The sequence below is a fragment of the Bubalus bubalis genome, chromosome 2, assembly GCF_019923935.1.
Source record: "Bubalus bubalis isolate 160015118507 breed Murrah chromosome 2, NDDB_SH_1, whole genome shotgun sequence".
NCBI classification, from domain to species: domain Eukaryota; kingdom Metazoa; phylum Chordata; class Mammalia; order Artiodactyla; family Bovidae; genus Bubalus; species Bubalus bubalis.
In genome coordinates, this window is record NC_059158.1 from 104,527,138 (window position 1) to 104,551,658 (window position 24,521).

The window sequence follows — 24,521 nt, forward strand, 5'->3', positions numbered from 1 at the left end:
TAATCCCCAACTCAGTGTGTATCCTAGCACTTTGGTCTAGTCTCAGTGCAGTCAGTAGCCAAAAGAATCAAAGTTAAAACCTAAGTCAAAGGTTGTCTTTGTTCACGTCACAACTTTGTTTCCTTTCTTATTTACTGTAAAAACTAAAGTCTTTCTAGTAGCTTATAAGGCTCTACATGGTCTTCCTCCATCTGCAATCTCAGCTTTTGACTGTGTTTACTACCCTCCATTCACCCGACTGTTGTTCCTGGAATAGCTGGCCTCAGGTCCTTTGCACTTGCTCTTCCCTTCCCTGGAATGCTCTTCCCCCTAGATAACCACTTAGCATATTCCCTAACTTTTCTTGGGTCTTTACAAAAAAGATCTTCATGACCCAGATAATCACGATGGTGTGATCACTGACCTAGAGCCAGACATCCTGGAATGTGAAGTCAAGTGGGCCTTAGAAGCATCACTATGAACAAAGCTAGTGGAGGTGATGGAATTCCAGTTGAGCTATATCAAATCCTGAAAGATGATGCTGTGAAAGTGCTGCACTCAATATGCCAGCAAATTTGGAAAACTCAGCAGTGGCCACAGGACTGGAAAAGGTCAGTTTTCATTCCAATCCCAAAGAAAGGCAATGCCAAAGAATGCTCAAACTACCGCACAATTGCACTCATCTCACACGCTAGTAAAGTAATGCTCAAAATTCTCCAGGCCAGGCTTCAGCAATATGTGAACCGTGAACTTCGTGATGTTCAAGCTGGCTTTAGAAAAGGCAGAGGAACCAGAGATCAAATTGCCAACATCCGCTGGATCATGGAAAAAGCAAGAGAGTTCAGAAAAACATCTATTTCTGCTTTATTGACTATGCCAAAGCCTTTGTGTGGATCACAATCAACTGTGGAAAATTCTGAAAGAGATGGGAATACCAGACCACCTGATCTGCCTCTTGAGAAATGTGTATGCAGGTCAGGAAGCAACAGTTAGAACCGGACATGGAACAACAGACTGGTTCCAAATAGGAAAAGGAGTACATCAAGGCTGTATATTGTCACCCTGTTTATTTAACTCATATGCAGAGTACATCATGAGAAACGCTGGACTGGAAGAAACACAAGCTGGAATCAAGATTGGTGGGAGAAATATCAATAACCTCAGATATGCAGATGACACCACCCTTATGGCAGAAAGTGAAGAGGAACTAAAAAGCCTCTTGATGAAAGTGAAAGTGGAGAGTGAAAAAGTTGGCTTAAAGCTCAACATTCAGAAAACGAAGATCATGGCATCCGGTCCCATCACTTCATGGGAAATAGATGGGGGAACAGTGGAAACAGTGTCAGACTTTATTTTTGGGGGCTCCAAAATCACTGCAGATGGTGACTGCAGCCATGAAATTAAAAGATGCTTACTCCTTGGAAGGAAAGTTATGACCAACCTAGATAGCATATTCAAAAGCAGAGACATTACTTTGCCAACAAAGGTTCGTCTAGTCAAGGCTATGGTTTTTCCTGTGGTCATGTATGGATGTGAGAGGTGCACTGTGAAGAAGGCTGATCGCCGAAGAATTGATGCTTTTGAACTGTGGTGTTGGAGAAGACTCTTGAGAGTCCCTTGGACTGCAAGGAGATCCAACCAGTCCATTCTGAAGGAGATCAGCCCTGGGATTTCTTTGGAGGGAATGATGCTGAAGCTGAAGCTCCAGTACTTTGGCCACCTCATGCGAAGAGTTGACTCATTGGAAAAGACTCTGAAGCTGGGAGAGATTGGGGGCAGGAGGAGAAGGGGAGGACAGAGGATGAGATGGCTGGATGGCATCACTGACTCGTTGGACGTGAGTCTCAGTGAACTCTGGGTGTTGGTGATGGACAGGGAGGCCTGGCGTGCTGCGATTCATGGGGCTGCAAAGAGTCGGACATGACTGAGTGACTGAACTGAACTTACTGGAATGTTACATTGCTAGTGAGAACTTCCTTGACCATTTTATTTAATGCATCCCCCTTTTTCCAATTGCTTTATTTTTCTAGTTAGCACTTTCACAAACTAATTATATATTTTACTTTTTTATGGTTGGTTTTTTTCCTTTTAGGATGAAAGCTTGATGGAAGCAGGGGATCTTGTTTTGTTTACTGCTATACCATCCCACCTAGAATCATTTTTGGCCTGTAATTCATGCTTGAATACATAATTTATTGAATGAATAAAAAATAATAAAAATTTATTATGTGGGATTTAAACTTGTAATAAAACTTGATGTGCCCTTATTGGTATCTTTGGGCAAGGATGCTATTTCCAAATGTTTGAATATTACTTTTCCTTTAAAATTTTTAAGTCAAATGTATTGGGGTGTAATTTATATAAAATAGAAAGTACTTATTTTAAATGTACTGTTCAATGAATTGTGACAGACAACACCTGTGTAACTGCTATTACAATCAAGGTATAGACTATTTCCATCATCTCAGAAGATTCCCTTGTCCCCCTTTGCAGTCACTTATCCCTTTCTCCCTCATGCTCATTTCCAGGCAACTATTAATCTGATTTTTATCACTAGTTTTTCCTACTCCAGATTTTCATGTAAATACTATCACATATTATGTACTTTTTTCAGCATGATGTTTTTGAAGCTTCTTGTGTTATTGTATGTCTTAGTAATTGGTTCCTTTTCACTGTGGAAGAGTGTTCATTTTATAATTGTGCCACAATTTGTTTTTCCATTTACCTGATTGTCGACATTTGGGATATTTCTGTTTTACATAGGAATATGTGAACCATGAACTTCCTGATGTGCAAGCTGGTTTTAGAAAAGGCAGAGGAACCAGAGATCAAATTGCCAACATCCGCTGGATCATGGAAAAAGCAAGAGAGTTCAGAAAAACATCTATTTCTGCTTTATTGACTATGCCAAAGCCTTTGACTGTGTGGATCACAATAAACTGTGGAAAATTGTGAAAGAGATGGGAATACCAGACCACCTGATCTGCCTCTTGAGAAATGTGTATGCAGGTCAGGAAGCAACAGTTAGAACTGGACATGGAACAACAGACTGGCTCCAAATAGGGAAAAGAGGACATCTAGGCTGCATATTGTCATCCTGTTTATTTAACTTATATGCAGAGTACATCATGAGAAACGCTGGACTGGAAGAAACACAAGCTGGAATCAAGATTGCCAGGAGAAATATCAATAACCTCAGATATGCAGATGACACCACCCTTATGGCAGAAAGTGAAGAGAAACTCAAAAGCCTCTTGATGAAAGTGAAAGTGGAGAGTGAAAAAGTTGGCTTAAAGCTCAACATTCAGAAAACAAAGATCATGGCATCCAGTCCCATCACTTCATGGGAAATAGATGGGGGAACAGTGGAAACAGTGTCAGACTTTATTTTGGGGGGCTCCAAAATCACTGCAGATGGTGACTGCAGCCATGAAATTAAAAGACACTTACTCCTTGGAAGGAAAGTTATGACCAACCTAGATAGCATATTCAAAAGCAGAGACATTACTTTGCCAACAAAGGTCCGTCTAGTCGAGGCTATGGTTTTTCCTGTGGTCATGTATGGATGTGAGAGTTGGACTGTGAAGAAGGCTGAGCGCCGAAGAATTGATGCTTTTGAACTGTGGTGTTGGAGAAGACTCATTAGAGTCCCTTGGACTGCAAGGAGATTCAACCAGTCCATTCTGAAAGAGATCAGCCCTGGGATATCTTGGGAAGGAATGATGCTGAAGCTGAAACTCCAGTACTTTGGCCACCTCATGCGAAGAGTTGACTCATTGGAAAAGACTCTGAAGCTGGGAGAGATTGGGGGCAGGAGGAGAAGGGGAGGACAGAGGATGAGATGGCTGGATGGCATCACTGACTTGTTGGACGTGAGTCTCAGTGAACTCCGGGAGTTGGTGATGGACAGGGAGGCCTGGCGTGCTGCAGTTTATGGGGTCTCAAAGAGTCGGACACGACTGAGCAACTGATCTGATCTGATCTGAAGCTACCATGAATGCTCATGTTCAGGGCTTTGTGTCTTATGGTTTAACTTTTTGTGGTTAGATACCTAGGAATAGAAATTTAGTGACGTATGATAAGTGTGTGATTAACTTCGTAAGAAAGTGCCAAATTGTTTTCAAAGTAATTGTACTGTATTCTTTCAAGTGTATGAAAGTTCTCCTTGCTCCATGTTCTGGCCAGCACCTGATGCTATCATTCTTTAAAATTTTGACAATCTAGTGGGGTGCATGGTGGTATCTCATTGTGGTTTTAATTTGCATTTGTTTGTTTACCAGTGGCATTGATCTTTTCATGTCCTTATTGACCATTTGTTTAATCTTCTGTGAAATATTTGTTTAAATCTTTTGTCCATTAAAAAAATTAGATTGTAAGTTTTCTTGAAATTGTTGGTCTGTAGATTGCCCTTTTTCTTTCATTAATGGTGTCTTTTGAAGAACAGAAGTTTTAATTTTTGAATATATCCATTTTATCAGTGTTTTCTCCTTCCCTTCCTTGTGTGGTTCTAAGAAATCTTCGATTAACTCTAGGATATAAGGATTTTAGTGTATGTTTTCTTCTAAAGGTTTTATATAATAGTTTCAGCTTTTGCATTCAGTCTCTGGCCCATTTTGAGTTAAGTTTTGTGTAGAGTTTGAGGTAAGGATCAAGGTCCATTCTTTTTCAAATTTAGTTTTCCAAGGACCAGTTGTGGAAAAAACTCTCTCTTCTCCCTTGTCTTATCTTGAAGCTTTTGTTGCAAATCAACTAATCATATATTTCTGAATCTTTTCCTTGACTCTTTTATATATTAACCTATATGTCTATCATGTCAGCACCACACTGATTCATACTGTCTTGAAGTATGTGTGATATAAGTTGTTCAGCTTTGTTCTTTTTAAAATTGTGTAGGCCCTCTAAATCCTTTTCACTCCCATGTCCTTGAAGCTGTTTTGTTTTAAATTTATTTTTGTTCTTGTTACTCACAAAAGGGAGTTTTAATATCTAACCTTGGCACTTAGGGCCCTCTCCAGTTAGGCTTTAGTCTGCTTTTTCTATCTTTATTTTCTACTTTTTTAATACCTAACAAATACTCTAGGGTCTTGGTCAGTATTCCTACATATATCTCTTTTTCTTTGGTAATACTCTTTCCTTTGCTGAAAGCCCTTCTTCACCTCTTCCTGTTAAAATCCGAATCATTCTTCAGAGTCTCATTTCTTTATGGTGGTGCTTTTCTTACTAGGATATTACAATCTTTTAAGTATTTGTCAAATCCTCCTTATTACATTGTAAGCTCACTGAATGCTTTACTCATCTTTGATTCTCCCATAGTGCCTGACTAGCCCAGAACCTGACACATAGTTGATGTTCTTTAAGTATTTATTGAACATGTACATAAGTAATCTTTAAACTAGAAAACCTTTAGGGCACCTTAACGTATTAGCTCTCCAGTGTGGCTTGTTGAGTGACTATATCTAAGACTGTTCTACCTGCAGCCAGCCAGGCTCCTGTCCATGGGATTCTCCAGGCAGGAGTACTAGAGTGGGTTGCCATTTCCTTCTCCAGGGCATCTTCCTCACCCAGGGATCGAACCCAGGTCTCCTGTGTCTCCTGCTTTGCTGTTGGATCCTTTACTGCTGAGCCCCTGGGGAAGCCCCTGCAGGCATCATGCTGCCTCGCAGAGATCTTTTTGCATGGCTATAGTTTTAAAGTAGGAAACAGAAAGAAATAGAGGGGCTATTATTTCTTCTAAATGGTGTTCAGTCAGTAAAGTCGGGGAGGGGTGGAGTTAAGGGCGGCTGTGGGAGTTGGAGGGGGTTGCTGTGGGCAGTTACTCATCCTCTGTTATAATCCATATCTTTCTCTCTTAACTTTTATGCGAGTCCTTTAACTTTACCTTTGTTGGTCAACGTGATAGTTACTATGTCTCTCAGCAAGGGTGAACCAACTAAGCCCTCAGTGACCTGTATACACATGGTAAACACATGAGTATTTTCTGTATGCTGTAAGTGTGGAGATGGGTATCATGAACAGAGGAGGAACACTTGGGTGTCTGATTGCCCTTTTAGGTTTTCATAGGCCTATATCTCTTGCCTGGAAAATCCCATGGATGGACGGGCCTGGTGGGCTGCAGTCCATGGGGTCGCTAGGAGTCGGACACGACTGAAGTGACTTAGCAGCAGCAGCAGCAGCAGGCCTATATATCTAGGTGTATAAATTAGGGCGGACCAAATGTGCTTTGCTTAGCCCAATGTTCACTTACTGAGCAGTCTATTTTCAGATAGTTCTTCAGATAGTGAAAGTCATCCGTCATTGCTTAATTTTATGTACTCTTCCACTTATTTATACCTGCTGTCATTTGTTGAGATCATCCCCTCAAAAAACATTTTTTTGAGGACCCATGATGTGTTGAGTGCTAGTGCTGGCACTAAAAGGATAAAAAAAGACATGCATCCTGAAGGAGTGGAACTTGGAGTTGACGTATCAGTATTCAGCAGATACTGCTATATCCCAAGGAAGTGCTGTAGCATATACAGAATTGTGGCAAGCTAATTTTGTGATCTTTGAATCCCTTTATTACACAGAGGATATCAAAAGAGGGAGAGATTTCATTAGGCAAATTCAGAGTGTCATTGAAGTGCTGTGTGTTTTAGCCCTACCTCTTACAAGCTAGGCATCAGAATATTTCATGAAGCTTAGTGAGAGGAGTTCAACTGTAGTACATGGTCTGAGGTCACAAAGGACTGATTCTTGACTCATGCCTGAGAAAGCATAAGGGTTGTTTGGCAATTGGGCTGGGTTTGAGAAATAATTGCGCTGCTCTCTTCCTGGTGGATCAGATGGTAAAAAGTCTGCTTGCAATGCAGGAGACCCAGGTTTGATTCCTGGAGAAGGGAATGGCAACCTACTCCAATATCTTTGGCTGGAGAATTCTATGGACAGAAGATCCTGGCAGGCTACAGTCCATGGGTTCGCAGTGTCAGATATGACTTAGCGACTAACACACACTTTTCTCCCAGCAGGTTAGAAGTGTATGTATGTATCACACAATATGACTGTCACCCTGGTGTTATTTGAAAAGGAATCCTTCCCAAGAAAGTTTACTGCCAGGGAAGGAAGATCCTCGCAGTAAGGAGTTGGATGTATGGCCAGAGGTCAGAAACTGAGGGGACACTGAGAGGGAGCTGTTACGTTAGCCAAGGGAGAGCACCATCCCTGGCAGAGTCTTGTACTTGGAGGATCATACTCATAGATGAATGCATAGACTCTTCCCAAGAGAAGGAAAATCAGCACTTGCCGTCTTCATATAACATTGGGTCATGTTGGTACAGTAGCAGTCAAGTAAGAACTGTACTGTTACGCCTGACCCCTCCTCCCTTCCCTGTCTTTGATCTGAGTGGGCTCAGAAAACTTGAAAGATGGCAGAAGAGAAACTTGTGAGAAGAGAAGGCTCTTGTTCCTTCCCTCCCTAACAATGGCCAGCTCTGCAGGCCCTAGCTGAAAAGGTAACATAAGTTTTAGTGTTTATTGTACTTTGGAGTTCTGACTATTATTTGGATATAGTCTTTAAACTTTGAAAAATTTTAAGCTTATATAACTGTTGAAATAATTATCTAGTAAGCACCTCATACCTTTTACCAGTCAATAATATTTGGCTACAAGTATATATACAGCATACTTTTTTTGGCCGGTTGAGTGGGCCTGAACCATTTGAAAATGACACTTTACTCCTAAATAGTTTAACTTTTCTATTTTAAAAATTAAAATATTCTCCTACACAATGCATTGTCACACCCAATAATTTACTATTGATATGATAATGTTATATAATCTGTAGTCCATATTCAAATTTCCCCAGTTGTCTGCCTGAGACTAGTTATTTTAAATTACTGAACTGAGACTTACCATTTCAAGTGATCATATGATTTTCTGTAACGTCTTAGTGACAAGAAAGTCATGAGAATTATGAGTTTTTTCCTCTAGGGCAGAGGTTGTTTTACTGCTGAATGTGTTTAATAGACCAGTAAGAGACAAAAATAAAGTTTTTGCATGAAACCTGCTGTTTCTGCATGGTCAACATGTTGAGTACGCTTTTAAAAGGGTATCAATTCAGTGTGCTTTTGAATGGTTCAAAAGTAGATTTCCTGTAGATGAAATAAAATTGTCAGAGTGCTGATAATTGTTGTCAAGGTGATATGGTACATTAAACTCTTTACTGCTGTGTGTGTTTGCAAATTTTCATAATAAAAAAGGAGTTTTAGGGTGTTGTGTCTTTTAATATATAGATTTGGGGTACTAGAAAATCATGTATTGTGTTATTTTTATGCTGAGAAAAATCAGGCATTAGGCTAAATCTTTTACATGTTCCATATTCACATTTTGGGATCTCCAAGGTAAATTTTATTTATTTCATTGAAAAACAATCACTCTTTGGAGTTCATTACTTGGTAGGAAGGTTAACCTTCATCTTTTCCTTAGATTGTCATTTCTTTCTGAAGTGGAGGAGGGACTGAGCCCAGGACTGGTACTAATAATGGAGTGGATGACCTGGGTGAAAGTTCATGTTGGGTCCAGAATTGAAGCTAAAAGTTATTAGAAGCAGGGTTGAGTCTAAGGGATTTCAACATGGTGCCGTGCTGGCTCTAATTCAGATTTATCAGGTAACACAGAGTTCTGAATAAGATGACGGTGGGTAATTTCTCCCAATTAGGGATAAAATAGTCCTAAAACTTAGTGTTCTGCTTTGTTAGAATTTGTTTGGAATTTCGGATATTTTGTATATTAGCCATAGTGATAGATTTGGTGTGGATAGAATTTTTTTGTACTTTTAATCTAATAAATTTTGTTCGCACATTCTTAATACTAAAGTAGGATCTCATAACTTTGTCTTGAAAAACCACTTTTGATGGAAGTCAGTAAAATACCACTGTCTCTGTATACATTATATACATCAGTGATTTCTGAGTGTTAAATACCATGTACGTCTTTTTGTTTAGTATATTTTATAAAGGTTTTTAAGAATGAATAGTTAAAAGGAATTGCACTGATAATTGAGATGATTGTTGTTGACCTTTGTAAGAAGGACAATTAGTTATCAACGTTCAGTGTTTCTTAGCAACAGAAAGTATCCCTATGCTGGGCATTTTCATATATTTCTTATAAACACATATTTGGAAATATTTTATATGACCTGATGGTTGTCCATCTGTCCTAAATCTTTCAGTGCTTCTTTCTTAACTAAATGTCCTGATTAGACTTCACATTCATACAATAAATTCTTTCAGCTTAATAACCTACTGTTTGACTTGAGAATCATTTGGCTTGTCAGAATCCTAAAAGAATTCTGAGAAACAAATTTTTTGTGTGTATTGTGAAGCTAAAAATTATTGAAAATGTGTTATATTTTCATAATAAAACAAGTATAAAAGATTCTCTTGGGAGCTAGCTGTTTTCTTATTGTCCTTGGCCTCTAGGGAGATAGTTTAATCACTTGTGATAAAGAAATAGCTTGATTATATTTTGGTAAGTTGACTTGTATTCAATTTAGATCATAATTTATGAAAATGCTAGGTTCATAGGGAATGTTGTATTCATTCATCCATTCAACAAATATTTATTGAGCACTTACAATGTGCCAGACTCTGTGACAGGCCCTAGGGATACAGTGGTGAGCAAAAACATGGGGTCTCTGCTTTCTGGAAAAGAACTGTGGTTGTCAGAGAGCATAATCTGGTCAGGTAGGGACGACTTCCCCGAGGAAGTGTTTCTTAGCTGCTATCTGAAGAGCGTTCCAGTAGGAGCAGCAAGTGCAGTGGACACCACTGAGCACATTGAGGACCTGTCAGAAGGCTGGGGAAGCTGGAGCCCAGAGTGTGTGCGTGCCCATAAAATGAGGCTTGAGAGGTAATTGGTTTTGAGAAAGGACTTCATTCTTTGTAGCTGTTTTATGAAATCAGTAGTCATTATATTGACTTCTGTGTATCTCTTTAAGATATAAACTATGTTTTCACATATTCACAGATCTGAACCCTAAGCTTAACCCTTAGAATTCATTTTTTAATAGTAATCCATTTTGAATGGCCATCTCCTGCTTGAATATACAGGTATACTTCATTTTATTGTACTTCTCTTTCTTGTGTGTTGCAGACACTATGCTTTTTAACAAGTTGAAGATTTGTGGCAACCCTGTAGTGTCAGATGATGGTTAGTATTTTTTAGCAAAGCACTTTTTTTTGGCTCTTTTTGTTTTTGAACTTTTTATTTTGTATTAGATTATAGCTGATTAACAGTGTTGTGATAGTTTCAGATGAACAGCAAATGGAATCAGCCATATATAAACATGTATCCATTCTCCCCCAAAACCCCCTCCCATCCAGGCTGCCACATAACACTGAGCAGAGGAGCAAAGCACTTTTAAATTAAGATATGTAACATTATTATTTTTTAGACATAACACTATTGTATACAGTAGACTACAATATAGCATTAATGTAACTTTTATGTACTCTAGGAAACCAGTAAATTTGTTTGGCCCACTTTATTGCCATATTTGCTATATTGTAATGGTCTTGAACTGAACCTACAATATCTCCAAGATATGTCTGTACCTAGCCCAGTGCCAGCTTCATTTTCAGATACCTTTAGTTATTAGAGAGTTCTTTCTTATGTGAAGCCAGAATTTTGTTTTCTAATCATTGATCTTAGTTCTCTCAGGCATAATGAACAAGTGTAGTTTGTTTTGAGGTGTATTCAAATATGTGAAAGTTATTCGTATATAGCTGTAGAGCTTTTTTTCTAGACTTTTTCCCCCCTTAATATTTGAAAATTTTCAAATATATACAAAAGGAGACAGACTAGTAGAATGAAACATCCTTCCTGCCCTACTCTGCTTGTACTCATTGCCCATCTTCAACAATTATCAACTCTTGGCTTTATTTGAAAGACAGATACTTAATTTTTTTTTTTCACGGTGTGGTACCAGTTGCTGGAGTTTTAGAACAGGATCTGACAGTTTCTGGCCTTAAGGAGCTCACATTCCAATGGAGAAGAAAATGAGAAAATCAGTCAAAATAGTACACCATGATACATACAGTCATCTAATTTGTAAGAGAGTTAAAGGATTATGAACAAAAAGTACAGGAAGCCTATCCTATTGGTAGGTAGGAACTGGGGGGGGAACTGGGGTGGAGATTAGTATACAGATTTAGGCTCTGGTCTTGAAGAAAGTGAGCAAGGTAAGTCAAAGTTCATCAGATTTTAAGAAAGTCTAAAATAACCTCCCCCGCCCCCACTTCATTGCTATGTAAAATCTTGTCTGTATGTACTCAAGTAGGTATTTCTCTGAAAAGGGCCCTTAGTCTTCATCAGACCACAGAGGTATATGATACAAAATAGGGCCATTAAATTGTCCCTTATGAAAGAACTGGATTTGGTAATAGTTAAGGATTTCTTAATGGTCAACTTAAACTCTCATGAGAGTTGAAAAGCCAAGAGACTTGGAGACATGTTTAGTCCACCTCGAGTAATGTTTATTATTGCAAATAGGAAAATAAATATTTGTACTCTTCTTACAGGCTGGAAATCAAGTATGTAGGTAGATAAAGATTATATATTTTAAAATATGAAATAATTGATTTAGTTGTTTTACCCAGAGGTCAGGGATTCAAGGCCTAGAGAGATGATATCATATTCAAAGTATCAATGAAAATACTGTTTCTTTCTTCAGACAACATTAAAGTCTTCACTTAGTCAAGTTTGAAAAGCAAGCTGTGTGAACACAAGAAAGACTGAAGAATGTTTTTATGTTCAAATCAGTTTTTTGTGTAGAGCATTACCAAGGATGCATCATTAATGCTGGTCTTGATATTCATCCAGATTTGTTCTTGCTGAATTTTGTGACCCATGTAATGTCTTTTAGTACAACTTGTGAGAGCATTAAGCATATGTGTACAAGCACACACAGTATAATGCAGTTTCCTCTTAGAGGTTTTCCATCTAAAGAAGCAGATACTATATATATTAGACAATTGGAAGCAGGTGCTTCCCATTTGAATCTGTATACTACAGGAGTCCCTATGGTTTATCTCTTAGGTTCTGGAATAGATGTGTGACAAAAAACTATAGTCTTTTTTAATTCATTTATACTGTCATTTGGTGCTTGAGTACTATAGTTAACTCTTTGATCACTCATTTTATGAATGATTTACCTGTTTGTTTATTTCCCTATTTAGTGTTCAGTAACTATATATATATATATATATATATACACACACACACACAAGCAAACATGATCAACTTAGATTAATTTTTGTAAAATATCTTGGCAGTTTTATAGATATAGCTTTGTGCTGCATTTTGTTTATGGTCATTTGTTATGTTTGAGTGTTTCTGAAATGGAATTATTTGATAATTTGTGTAAATTATCTTTAGAAATGATATAAAATGACAAAGTTTATCCTTTTAAACTGATTGGATTTAACTGTAGCTCAGTTCAGTTCAGTCGCTCAGTCATGTCTGACTTTCTGAAACCTCATGGACGGCAGCACACCAGGCCTCCCTCCCCATCCATCACCAACTACTGGAGTTTACTCAAACTCATGTCCATCGAGTCGGTCATGCCATGCAACCATCTCATCCTCTATCGTCCCCTTCTCCTCCCGCCTTCAATCTTTCCCAGCATCAGTGTCTTTTCCATTGAGTCTGTTCTTCGCATCAGGTGGCGAAAGTATTGGAGTTTCAGCTTCAGCATCAATCCTTCCGATGAATATTCAGGACTGATTTCCTTCAGGATGGACTGGTTGGATCTCCTTGCACTCCAAGGGACTCTCAAGAATCTTCTCCAACACCACAGTTCAAAAGCATCAATTCTTCTGTGCTCAGCTTTCTTTATAGTCCAACTGTCACATCCATACATGACTATAAACCATAGCTTTGACTCAATGGACCTTTGTTGGCAAAGTAACATCTCTGCTTTTTAATGTGCTGTTTAGGTTGATCATAGCCTTTCTTCCAAGGAGCAAGCATCTTTTAATTTCATGGCTGCAGTCACCATCTGCAGTGATTTTGGAGCCTAAAAATATAAAGTCTGCCACTGCTTCCCTATCTATTTGCCATGAAAGGATGGGACCATATGCCATAATCTTAGTTTTCTGAATGTTGAGTTTTAAGCCAACTTTTCACTTTCCTCTCTCACTTTCATCAAGAGGCTCTTTAGTTCTTTGCTTTCTGCCATAAGGGTGGTGTCATCTACTTATCTGAGGTTATTGATATTTCTCCCAGCAATCTTGATTCCAGCTTGTATTCATCCAGCCTGGCATTTCTCATGATGTACTCTGCATATAAGTTAAATAAACAGGGTAACAGTATATAGCCTTGACGTACTCCTTTCCTGATTTGGAACCAGTCTATTGTTCCATGTCCGCTTCTAACTATTGCTTTTTGACCTGCATACAGATTTCTCAGGCGGCAGGTCAGGTGATCTGGTATTCTCATCTCTTTCAGAATTTTCCACAGTTTATTGTGATTCACACAGTCAAAGGCTTTGGCATAGTCAATAAAGCAGAAATAGATATTTTTCTGGAACTCTGTTGGCTTTTATGATGATCCAGCAAATGTTGACAATTTGATCTCTGGTTCCTCTGCCTTTTCTAAAACCAGCTTGAACACCTGGTAGTTCACGGTTCATGTATTGCTGGAGCCTAGCTTGGAGAATTTTGAGCATTACTTTACTAGTGTATGAGGTGAGTGCAATTGTATGGTGGTTGGGACATTCTTTGGCATTGCCTTTCTTTGAGATTGAAATGAAAACTGACCTTTCCGGTCCTGTGGCCACTGCTAACTTTTCCAAATTTGCTGGCATATTGAGTACAGCACTTTCACAGCATCATCTTTTAGGATTTGAAGTAGCTCAACTGGAATTCCATCACCTTCACTAGCTTTGTTCATAGTGATGCTTCCTAAGGCCCACTTGACTTCCCATTCCAGGATGTCTGGCTCTAGGTGAGTGATCACACCATCATGATTATCTGGGTAGTGAAGATCTTTTTTGTATAGTTCTTCTGTGTATTCTTGCCACCTCTTCTTAATATCTTCTGCTTCTGTTAAGTCCATACCATTTCTGTCCTTTTGAGCCCATCTTTGCATGAAATGTTCCCTTGGTGTCTCTAATTTTCTTGAAGAGCTCTCTAGTCTTTCCCATTCTATTGTTTTCCTCTATTTCTTTGCACTGATCACTGAGGAAGGCTTTCTTATCTCTCCTTGCTATTCTTTTCTTTGAATCTCTACATTTAAAAGGGTATCTTTCCTTTTCATTCTTGCCTTTAGCTTTTCTTCTTCTCTCAGCTGTTTGTAAGGCCTCCTCAGACAACCTTTTTGCCTTCTTGCATTTCTCTTTTTGGGGGATGGTCTTGACCATTGCCTTTGTACAGTGTTGTGAACCTCCATCCGTAGTTCCTCAGACACTCTATCTAATCTCTTGAATCTGTTTGTCACTTCCACTGTATAATCATAAGGGATTTGATTTAGGTCGTACCTGAATGGTCTAGTGGTTCAACTTAGTTCCCATTAAATCAAACCAACCCTTAAAAGTTATTAGATTCCACAATCTTTTACACAGCAGATATGGACTGTAAAGGATAATTTCATCTTAAGATTTGATTTTAAAAAATGTTTTTAAATCTTCATGTTGGTTTTCATTGTTCTTCATCGTTTTGTAGGTTTAAGGATTGTAAATTTTTTTGTACAGTTGTTTTTCCCTCAAAAGAAGGAGGGATAGCAGATAAACTTTTGGATTCATTTTCTTTGTTTTCCATCTGAAGTTCATATATTTGGGGAATATTATTTCCATCAGAGGACTGGATATAAATCGTTTTGGCCATGAATTCTACATCCATTGTGTATGACACACAGTTTAGTAACTTGTGTTATTGCTTGGAAAGGGTTTTCCAGGTCCCAAGAGTGGCTCTTGTCTAACACTCGGAAATGCGTTGTCCAGAAAGCCACACATACTGACAAAGCAAAAGACTTTATTGGGAACGGATGCCTGGGGTGAAGAGAAGTTGATTAGGGGAACCCAGAAGAACTGCGTTGCCATGTGGCTCGCAGTCTTAGGTTTTATGGTGATGGGGTTAGTTTCTAGGTTGTCTCTTGTCTGGCCCATATTTGGTCTTACTCAAGGTCTTCTTGGTGGTATGCGCATCTCTCAGCCAGGATGGATTTCAGCACAAATGTTTCTGTGAGGTTGATAGGATATGTGGACCGGAGTCTCCTCCCTCCTTTTGGCCCCTTCTCGAATTCTCCAGGTCAATTTTCAGCAACAGCACTGTGTTCCTTACTTGGACCTCTTGTTGTGAGACAACTTATGCAAGTGGTTATCATCATGCCTAGCCAAGATGGGTGGTTTTAGTCAATGGTTCCCCAACAACCTGATGAATATATATCATATGTTCAAAAGTTAATGAAGGAGAATAGAAGAATTTTGCAATGATGATGATTGTATTTCCTATAGTCTGTGACCCTGAATAAGATTTTATTAGTTGGTTAGAGCTGTGAGAGACCTAGGTTTAACTGAAAGGAAATGTTTGGGTTTCATTGTACGTCAAAAGGGTTTTCTAGGTGCTGCAGTGGTAACGAATCTGCCTGCCAGTGCAGGGGACACAGGGTCGGGGAAGATCACCTGGAGTAGGAAATGGAAACGCGCTCTAGTATTCTTGCCTGGAAAATTCCATGGATAGAGGAACCTGGCGAGTTATAGTCCTTGGGGGTATAAGGAGTCGGATACAACTGAGCATGCACATGGCATGCGGCACACGCGTGTGTGCACGCGCACAAACACAGAGATACACTCAAAAAGATTTTAAAAAAGAGAGGTCTTGTGCTAGTGAAAACTATGCCTAAAACACAAAGGCTTTTTTTTTTTTTTTTTTTTTTTGGCTCATATTCATGGAATTTATATTTGATTACCAGTCTGATGTATTTTGGGCTTCCCTTATGGGCTCAGCTGTTAAAGAATCTGCCTGCAATGTGGGAGACCTGGGTTTGATGTCTGGGTTGCGAAGATCTCCTGCATAAGGGAAAGGCTACCCACTCCGGTATTCTAGCCTGGAGAATTCCATGGATTGTATAGTCCATGCGGTCACAAAGAGTCAGACATGACTGAGCAACTTTCCCTTTTGCTAATGTATTTTGTCATCAAGGAACATTTCACAGTCTATCGTTTGCTCATTAATCGATAGATAACTAACTGGTTAACTTTTTAATGTGATACTTGCCATTATCATTTGAAAATTCTTTCCTAAATCTATGAAGTAAACTAATCTCAGTGTTTCTACTCTTATTTGTATTGAGTTGACTTCATGCATACCTCATCATTGAAAAGTTTTGTAGTTGGTAAAATTACGTTGTATTTCCATCGAAAAGGAGAAGCTTTTATTTCAGCTCATTTGATTAGAAATTGCATTTTAAGCTATATAAAAATATAAATTTTTTATTTTTTTTTATTTTATTTTTAAACTTTACATAATTGTATTAGTTTTGCTAAAAATATAAATTAAGGAAATCAACAGTGAATATTCATTGGAAGGACTGATGCTAAAGATGAGTCTCCAATACTTTGGCCACCTGATGCAAAGAGCCGACTCATTGGGAAAGACCCCGATGCTGGGAAACGTTGAGGATGGGAGGAGAAGAGGGCAACAGAGGATGAGATGGCTGGATGGCATTGCTGACTCGATGGACATGAGTTTGAGCAAACTCGGGGAGATAGTGAAGGACAGGGACGTCTAGCATGCTGCATTCCGTGGGGTCACAAACAGTTGGACGTGACTGAGCAACTGAACAACAACAAGGCAGTGAATAAACAGTACTCTGGCCTACAGTGCATCGGAAGTGCAGTGTTTTCTTGTTCTTTCCCTTGCCGCTCAGCTCTGTGTGGACGTGTTTCACTCTGCACGATTTTTCTCTGCAGTCCCTATAGGTACTTTGTGTACATCCTCTCTATGTATATTGTCTAATTACTTTGTGGAAATACTCTGCTCTAGGGAGCGCTGGTAATAGATGATAACTTTCTACAAGTGTATTTTGTGGTATCGGATAAAACATGCGTGCCACATCTGTCTTCTAGAGGGAAGTTTCTTGGCATCCCTGCTTAGAACTTCCCCCTGAAAAGATGTGACATCAACCTTCAAAGTGAAACTTTATTTCAACATGCTATAGAGTTTGCCTCTCAACAGAGAATCAGGCAGCCTTGAAGGTTCAAGTTTCCAGAGACCCATCTGAAGTCAAAGGAGCCATTGGATGACTGTGGTTTAGCTAATTTAAAGAGGATTATTGCCAAAGTTGTACAAGTTTTGTATGGAATGATCGAAACTTTTTAACTTGCTGTGAAATCAGCACCAAATGTCTGTTTTGGTGACCTCTTACTACTAGACAAACCACTGTAAAACTTAAAAACATTTCTTTTTCTCTGGAGTCTGTGATTTGAAGTCTTCGTGTAGCATAGTTTGTCTTTGCTACCCTTTGGGTCAGCTGTGTGGCTCAAAGGGAGGGCCAGAATCATCTGAAGGCTTGTTCAGGAACATGTCTGCTGGGTGATGCTGGCTGTCAGCTGAGATAACTACTGGAAATCTGGGGTTCGGACACCTGTTTGTAGCCCTCCCACGTTACCTGGGTTTCCTCACAGAATGGTGACTAGATTGGAAGGGTGAGAGAGAGGGAAGAGCGGGACAAGGACTGTATTACAGAGAGGGAGAGAAGCATGGGAGGGAGGGAGGAGACAGTGAGCCAGAGCTGGAGTGACAGGGAAAGAGCCTACACCGTGGTCCTTGGTATCCCCCCAGGATCCCCAAATCCGGAGATGCTCAAGTCCTGTATATACAATAGTGTAGTATTTGCATCCTGTATATTTTAAATAATCTCTAGATTATTTCTAATTATCAATTGTAATTAATACAATGTAAATGCTATGTAAATAGTTGTGAATACAATATAAAAAGCCATGTTAATAGTTGCCCATTTGGAGCAAATTCTAGTTTTGCTTTTCAGAACTTTCTGGAATTTATTTCTTTCTTCAAATATTTTTGATCTGTGGTTAGTAGCATTTGAGAATGTGGAGGCCACAGATGCAGAGGGACAACTGTATTGCCTTTTCTATGTTGCCTTTGGAAATCATGCAGTATTACTTCTGAGTCATTCTGTTCCTTGATAGAAAGCCCTGCTCAACTTAAGCTGAAGGGGAAATTGTTCCCCACTTTGGGTGAGGGTGTGGCAAGCCCCTGAAAGGGCTTGTGGGACAGGAAATATTGCTGTGGCTGTTTTTGGAAAAAACAGCTTGTCACAGCTCTTTACCTGTTTGCCAGTGTTCTCTTATCTCTGACCTTAAACTAAGTGATTCACGTGTGTGGGGTCAGTGTTCAATAGGTAAGTGTACGAAGTATGTGATAAAGATACAGATTGAAATCGTTTCCTATGATTAATAGGTAGCTTCTTTAATTACATTTTCTGGTAATTGTATCTTTTTTCTGGAACTCTGTCCTTGTTTTTCCTTGCTGCTGCTGCTGCTGCTAAGTCGCTTCAGTCGTGTCCGACTCTGTGCGACCCCATAGACGGCAGCCCACCAGGCTCCCCCGTCCCTGGGATTCTCCAGGCAAGAACACTGGAATGGGTTGCCATTTCCTTCTCCAATGCAGGAAAGTGAAAAGTGAAAGTGAAGTCGCTCAGTCGTGTCCGACTCTTAGCGACCCCATGGACTGCGGCCCACCAGGCTCCTCCATCCATGGGATTTCCCAGGCAAGAGTACTGGAGTGGGGTGCCATTGCCTTCTCCTGTTTTTCCTTAGGAGACAGAAGTACATCATAGCACCTTTCAATAAAGCTGACATAATGTAAAAATCCTGGTTTGGGTTTTTTGCAATTTTAATTCTTTTTTTCCTTAGGAGACAGAATTAAAATTGCAAAAAACCCAAACCAGGATTTTACGTTATGTCAGCTTTATTGAAAGGTGCTGTGATGTACTTCTGTTGAATGACCAGGGTTTAAGTCCCGGATCTGCCACTTTCTAGCTGTGTGATGTTGAGACAATTACTTAGCCTGAGTTCATACACCTGCAAAGTCAAGGTGATGATAACTTTCCTTAGAGTGGTTTGTAAGGGACAGCTCAGTGACTGGGAGGTCTTGGGGTCTCAGCCATTATCATTAGGCAGGTGAAAATATGTGACTTGGAATGTTGATTGTGATATAGAATGATTGATTAGAAAACCAGTTTTAGATATGTATAGACACTTTGATGTTAGAAAACTGTGGGTGCCTTTGAAAGGAATTAGAAGAAAACTGTGAAGGACTTTTTTTTTTTTTTTTGGTCAAGTTTTTCTAAAATTTAACTTTTGCTTATTTATTTATTTTTGTGCTGGTTCTTTGTTGCTGTGCGGGCTTTCCTCCAGTTGTGAAGAGTGGGGGCTACTCTCTAGTTGGGATGTGTGGGCTTCTCATCGCACTGGCCTCTCTTGCTACGGAGGACAGGCTTTAAGGCACATGGTCTTCAGTCGTTGTGGCTCCCAGGCTCTTGAACACTGACTCAATAGTCGTGGCACACAGGCTTAGTTGCTCTGAGGCATATGGGATCTTCCTGGACCAGGGATCAAGCCAGTGTTTCGCTGCTTCGCAAGGCAGATTCTTAACCACTGGACCACCAGGGAGGTACTATGAAGGGCTTCTTGAATAATGTCTACATTTGGAAAGGTACATTGTATCTTCTTAGATATAATCAACTTTTTACTGCAATGAATGTTTCAAGGATTTCTTGAAATAATAGCTAAGGTACTTATTAAATGCCCTGATACCTTAGTTTGAAATGTTTTATATTTAATGAAAGTGCTAGTATTTTTAAATTTCTATTTTTCTAATTGCAAAAGTAATATATATATATATGTGTTATAGAAAAGAAGCTAAGGAACAAGTCATCCATCATCCAGAGGGAGACTTAATATTTTTGTGTATTTCCTTTCATTTTTTTCTTTGAACTTTTATAGTTTTCCATAGTTAAGATCATCACCACATAGTCAACACCGAAATCAGATTGATTATATTCTTTGCAGCCAAAGGTGGAGAAGCTCCATATAGTCAGCAAAACAAGACTGGGAGTTGACTGTGGCTCAGATCGCAAACTCCTTATTGCCAGATTCAGACTTAAATTGAAGAAAGTAGGGAAAACCACTAAACCATTCAGTTATGAACTAAATCCAATCTCTTATGATTATACAGTGGAAGTGAGAAATAGATTTAAAGGACTAGATCTGATAGAGTGCCTGATGAACTATGGATGGAGGTTCATGACATTGTATAGGAGACAGGGATCAAGACCATCCCCAAGAAAAAGAAATGCAAAAAAGGCAAAATGGCTGTCTGGTGAGGCCTTACAAATAGCTGTGAAAAGAAGTGAAAAGCAAAGGAGAAAAGGAAAGGTATACCCATTTGAACACAGAGTTCCAAAGAAAAGCAAGGAGAGATAAGAAAGCCTTCCTCAATGATCAGTGCAAAGAAATAGAGGAAAACAATAGAATGGGAAAGACTAGGGAGCTCTTCAAGAAAATTACCAAGGGAACATTTCATGCAAAGATGGGCTCAATAAAGGACAGAACGGTATGGACCTAACAGAAGCAGAAGATATTAAGAAGAGGTGGCAAGAATATACAGAAGAACTGTACAAAAAAGATCTTCACTACCCAGATAATCATGATGGTGTGATCACTCACCTAGAGCCAGACATCCTGGAATGGGAAGTCAAGTGGGCCTTAGAAAGCATCACTATGAACAAAGCTAGTGGAGGTGATGGAATTCCAGTTGAGCTACTTCAAATCCTAAAAGATGATGCTGTGAAAGTGCTGTACTCAATATGCCAGCAGATTTGGAAAAGTTAGTGGCCACAAGACTGGAAAAGATCAGTTTTCATTCCAATCCCATAGAAAGGCAATGCCAAAGAATGCTTAAACTACCGCACAATTGCACTCATCTCACATGCTAGTAAAGTAATGCTCAAAATTCTCAAAGCCAGGCTTCAACAGTACATGAACTGTGAACTTCCAGAGGTTTAAGCTGGTTTTAGAAAAGGCAGAGGAACTAGAGATCAAATTGCCATCATTCGTTGGATCATTGAAAAAGCAAGAGGGTTTGAGAAAAACATCTATTTCTGCTTTATTGACTATGCCAAAGCCTTTGACTGTGTGGATCACCACAAACTGTGGAAAATTCTGAAAGAGATGGGAATACCATATCACCTGACCTGCCGCCTGAGAAATCTGTATGCAGATCAAGAAGCAATAGTTAGAAGTGGACATGGAACAACAGATTGGTTCCAAATAGGAAAAGCAGTACATCAAGGCTGTATATTGTCACCCTGCTTATTTAATTTATATGCAGAGTACATCATGAGAAATGCCAGGCTGGATAAATACAAGCTGGAATCAAGATTGCTGGGAGAAATATCAATAACCTCAGATAAGCAGATGACACCACCCTTATGGCAGAAAGCAAAGAAGAACTAAAGAGACTCTCAATGAAAGTGAAAGAGGAGAGTGAAAAGTTGACTTAAAGCTCAACATTCAGGAAACTAAGATCATGGCATCTGGTCCCATCATTTCATGGCAAATATATGGGGAAGCAGTAGCAGACTTTATTTTTTTGGTCTTCAAAATGACTGCAGATGGTGATTGCAGCCATGAAATTAAAAGACGCTTACTCCTTGGAAGAAAAGTTATGACCAAACTAGACAGTATATTAAAAAGCAGAGATATTACTTTGCCAACAAAGGTCTGTCTAGTCAAGGCTATGGTTTTTCCAGTAGTCATGTATGGATGTGAGAGTTGGACTCTAAAGAATTCTCAGTGCCGAAGAATTGATGCTTTTGAACTGTGGTGTTGGAGAAGAATCTTGAGAGTCCCTTGGACGGCAAGGAAATCCAACCAGTCCATCCTAAAGGAGATCAGTCCTGAATATTCATTTGAAAGACTGATACTGAAGCTGAAACTCCAATACTTTGGCCACCTGATGCAAAGAACTGACTCATTTGAAAAGACCCTGATGATGGGAAAGAATGAAGCTGGGAGGAGAAGGGGATGACAGAGAATGAGATGACTGGATGGCATCACCAACTCAATGGACATGAGTTTGGGTAAACTCCGGGAGTTGGTGATGGACAGGGAGGCCTGGCGTGCTGCAGTCCTTTAAGTATGCAAAGAGTCGTACATGACTGAGCATCTGAACTGAACTGATAGTTAAGATCATAGTGTGTGTAGTCTTATAATCTTCCTTTTTATTTAATTTTATATTGTATCATATGTATGCATTGTGATTTATTTAGTTTGGGTAGTTTTTCTATACTACTTAATGTTATGATTAACATGCTCATGTGTGAATGTTTGTTTTCATTATTTTGATTTTTTCCATAGGATATATTCCTAGAAAGAAAATTACTGGATTAAAGGGAGTGAGTATTTTTAATGCCCTTGATTTATGTTTTTACATTCTTTCTGAAAAGTTTTTCCATTTTATATTCCCAATAAAATGAAAATAGCAGCACTGATTATTCATATTTTAACACACAATTGGCTATTTTAATAGTTAAAAGTTATTTTTATGAAATTTGCATTTATTCTATATTTTTTAGATTGAAATTTTCTAAGATTTATTTCTGTTCCTTTCATTTTAATTTAACCTTTTCCTATTATTTTCTGTAGGTTTATAGAAATTTCACCTGTTATGTTTTGTCTGTGACTCTCTAAAACAGCTTAAAATTTATTTTCGTCATTTCATGCAAAAGATATAGTAGAGTCAAATGAACCTGAATGTCACAGTTACCATTATTTCTAAGGGATAGTAGTTCTCATTTTTAATATTCCTAATTTCCATAGTATGTTAGTAAATTTTTAGATGTGTTCATTTGAAGTGGATTTATATCTGTTTAGTCTTTTAAATTATGATTCTCAAGCTTCAAGTAACCTTATATCTTGGTTATCGTGAAGTTGTGGTTTTTTTTTTTTTTTCATAAGTGGAATTGTTCTTCCAACTGGTAAAATTTAAAATTTTGAATGGAATATTTTACTCAATTGTCGGTGGTGCCAGAGTTATATAATAGTTAAGGTTCTTTTCTCTTTGAAAAATTTTTAAGTGCTTTAAATTTACAGAAAAGTGCAAAAATGTATAGAGAGTAACACAATGTAACTCTCAGCTCTGTCAAAACTGAACCTTTTTGCCATGTTTACTTCAATTTTTTATTTTTCATTCACTTGAGAAATAGACCTTTGTAGACAGAGCTGAGGCTCTCTGTGGTGCCGATCACTAATTCTGTTCTTTTACTGGCCTCAGAGATAGCAGGTATTCTGAATTGGGTGTTTACATTGCCATGCTTCTTTTTATACATATATAATATCCATTACAAAGGGCTTCCCAGTGCTAAAGAACCCACCTGCCAATGCAGGAGACATAATAGATGGGGTTCAATCCCTGGATTGGGAAGGTCCCTCAGAGGAGAACATGGCAACCCACTCCAGTGTTCGTGCCTGGAGAATCCCATGGACAGAGGGACCTGGTGGGCTATAGTCCACAGGGTCGCAAAGAGTCAGACGGAACTGAAGTGAAATACCACATCCATAACAAAACGTTATATAAATGATATCTATACTTGTTCTTTTGCAGCTTGCTCTTTTTTCCCCAGTATTATGTTTTTAGACTTACCTGGTTCAGCAGATGGTTTAGCAACTCTCAGAATGTGGTACCTGGTCAGCAAATTTAGGATCACAGGGAATTTGTTGGAAATAAAAATTCTGAGGCCATAACTGGCCACACTTGTGTTTTGTTTGTTGTTTGTTTAGTCCCGAAGTCATGTCCAACTCTTTTGTGACCCATGAACCGTAGCCTGCCAGGGTTCTCTGTTCATGGGATTTCCTAGGCAGGAATACTGAAGTTGGTTGCCGTTTCCTCCAGGGGATCTTCCCAACCCAGGGATCAAACTCAGGTCTCCTGCATTGCAGGTGGGTTCTTTACTGCTGAGCCAGTTTGTGCATACCAGTGCAAAATGACAATGCTAGAACCAGTGTTCAAACTATTAATCCTTTGGAGATTGTAATGGCAGAGCATTACATCAAGAGCGGGGCCCTTGCAAGAACATGCATCCCTGAGAACTAGGTCTGTTTCAGGCCTCTTTCCAGACCTAATGAACAGAAACTCTGAGAGAAGGGCCCCAAAGTCTGCGTTTAGTAAGGCCTCCAGGTGATTCTTATGAATGTTTGAGTTTGGGATCATTTGTATTAGTCCTTGTGGGCCAGCATGAGCTTCTGTCGTAGCTCAATTGGTAAAGAATCCGCCTGCAGTGCTGGAGACCCTGGTTTGATTCCTGGTCAGAAAGATGCCCTGGAGTAAGGGATAGGCTAACATAACAAAATACCATAGACTGCGTGGAGAAATAACTGACATTCATTTTCTCACAGTCTGGAGGCTGAAAATTCAGGATCAAGGTGATGGTGGACTTGCTTTATTTTGAGGTCTCTCTTCTTGGCTTGCAGATGGCCAACTTCT

The 24,521-nt window shown here is 39.1% G+C and overlaps 1 protein-coding gene across 8 annotated transcripts in view; it reads left to right on the forward strand.

The window, feature by feature from the left end:
- GTDC1 (glycosyltransferase like domain containing 1) overlaps nt 1-24,521 on the forward strand; it is a 453,460-nt gene that overhangs the window by 19,513 nt on the left and 409,426 nt on the right. Inside the window, exon 1 of one of the 8 annotated variants that reach the window (XM_006049460.4) lies at nt 22,417-22,434. The exons of the other annotated variants lie outside the window; for them this stretch is intronic. The gene's annotated coding sequence lies outside the window, so the exon portion shown is untranslated. Of the gene's footprint in view, nt 1-22,416; nt 22,435-24,521 lie in introns of those variants that run through there. 8 annotated transcript variants of the gene reach the window in all.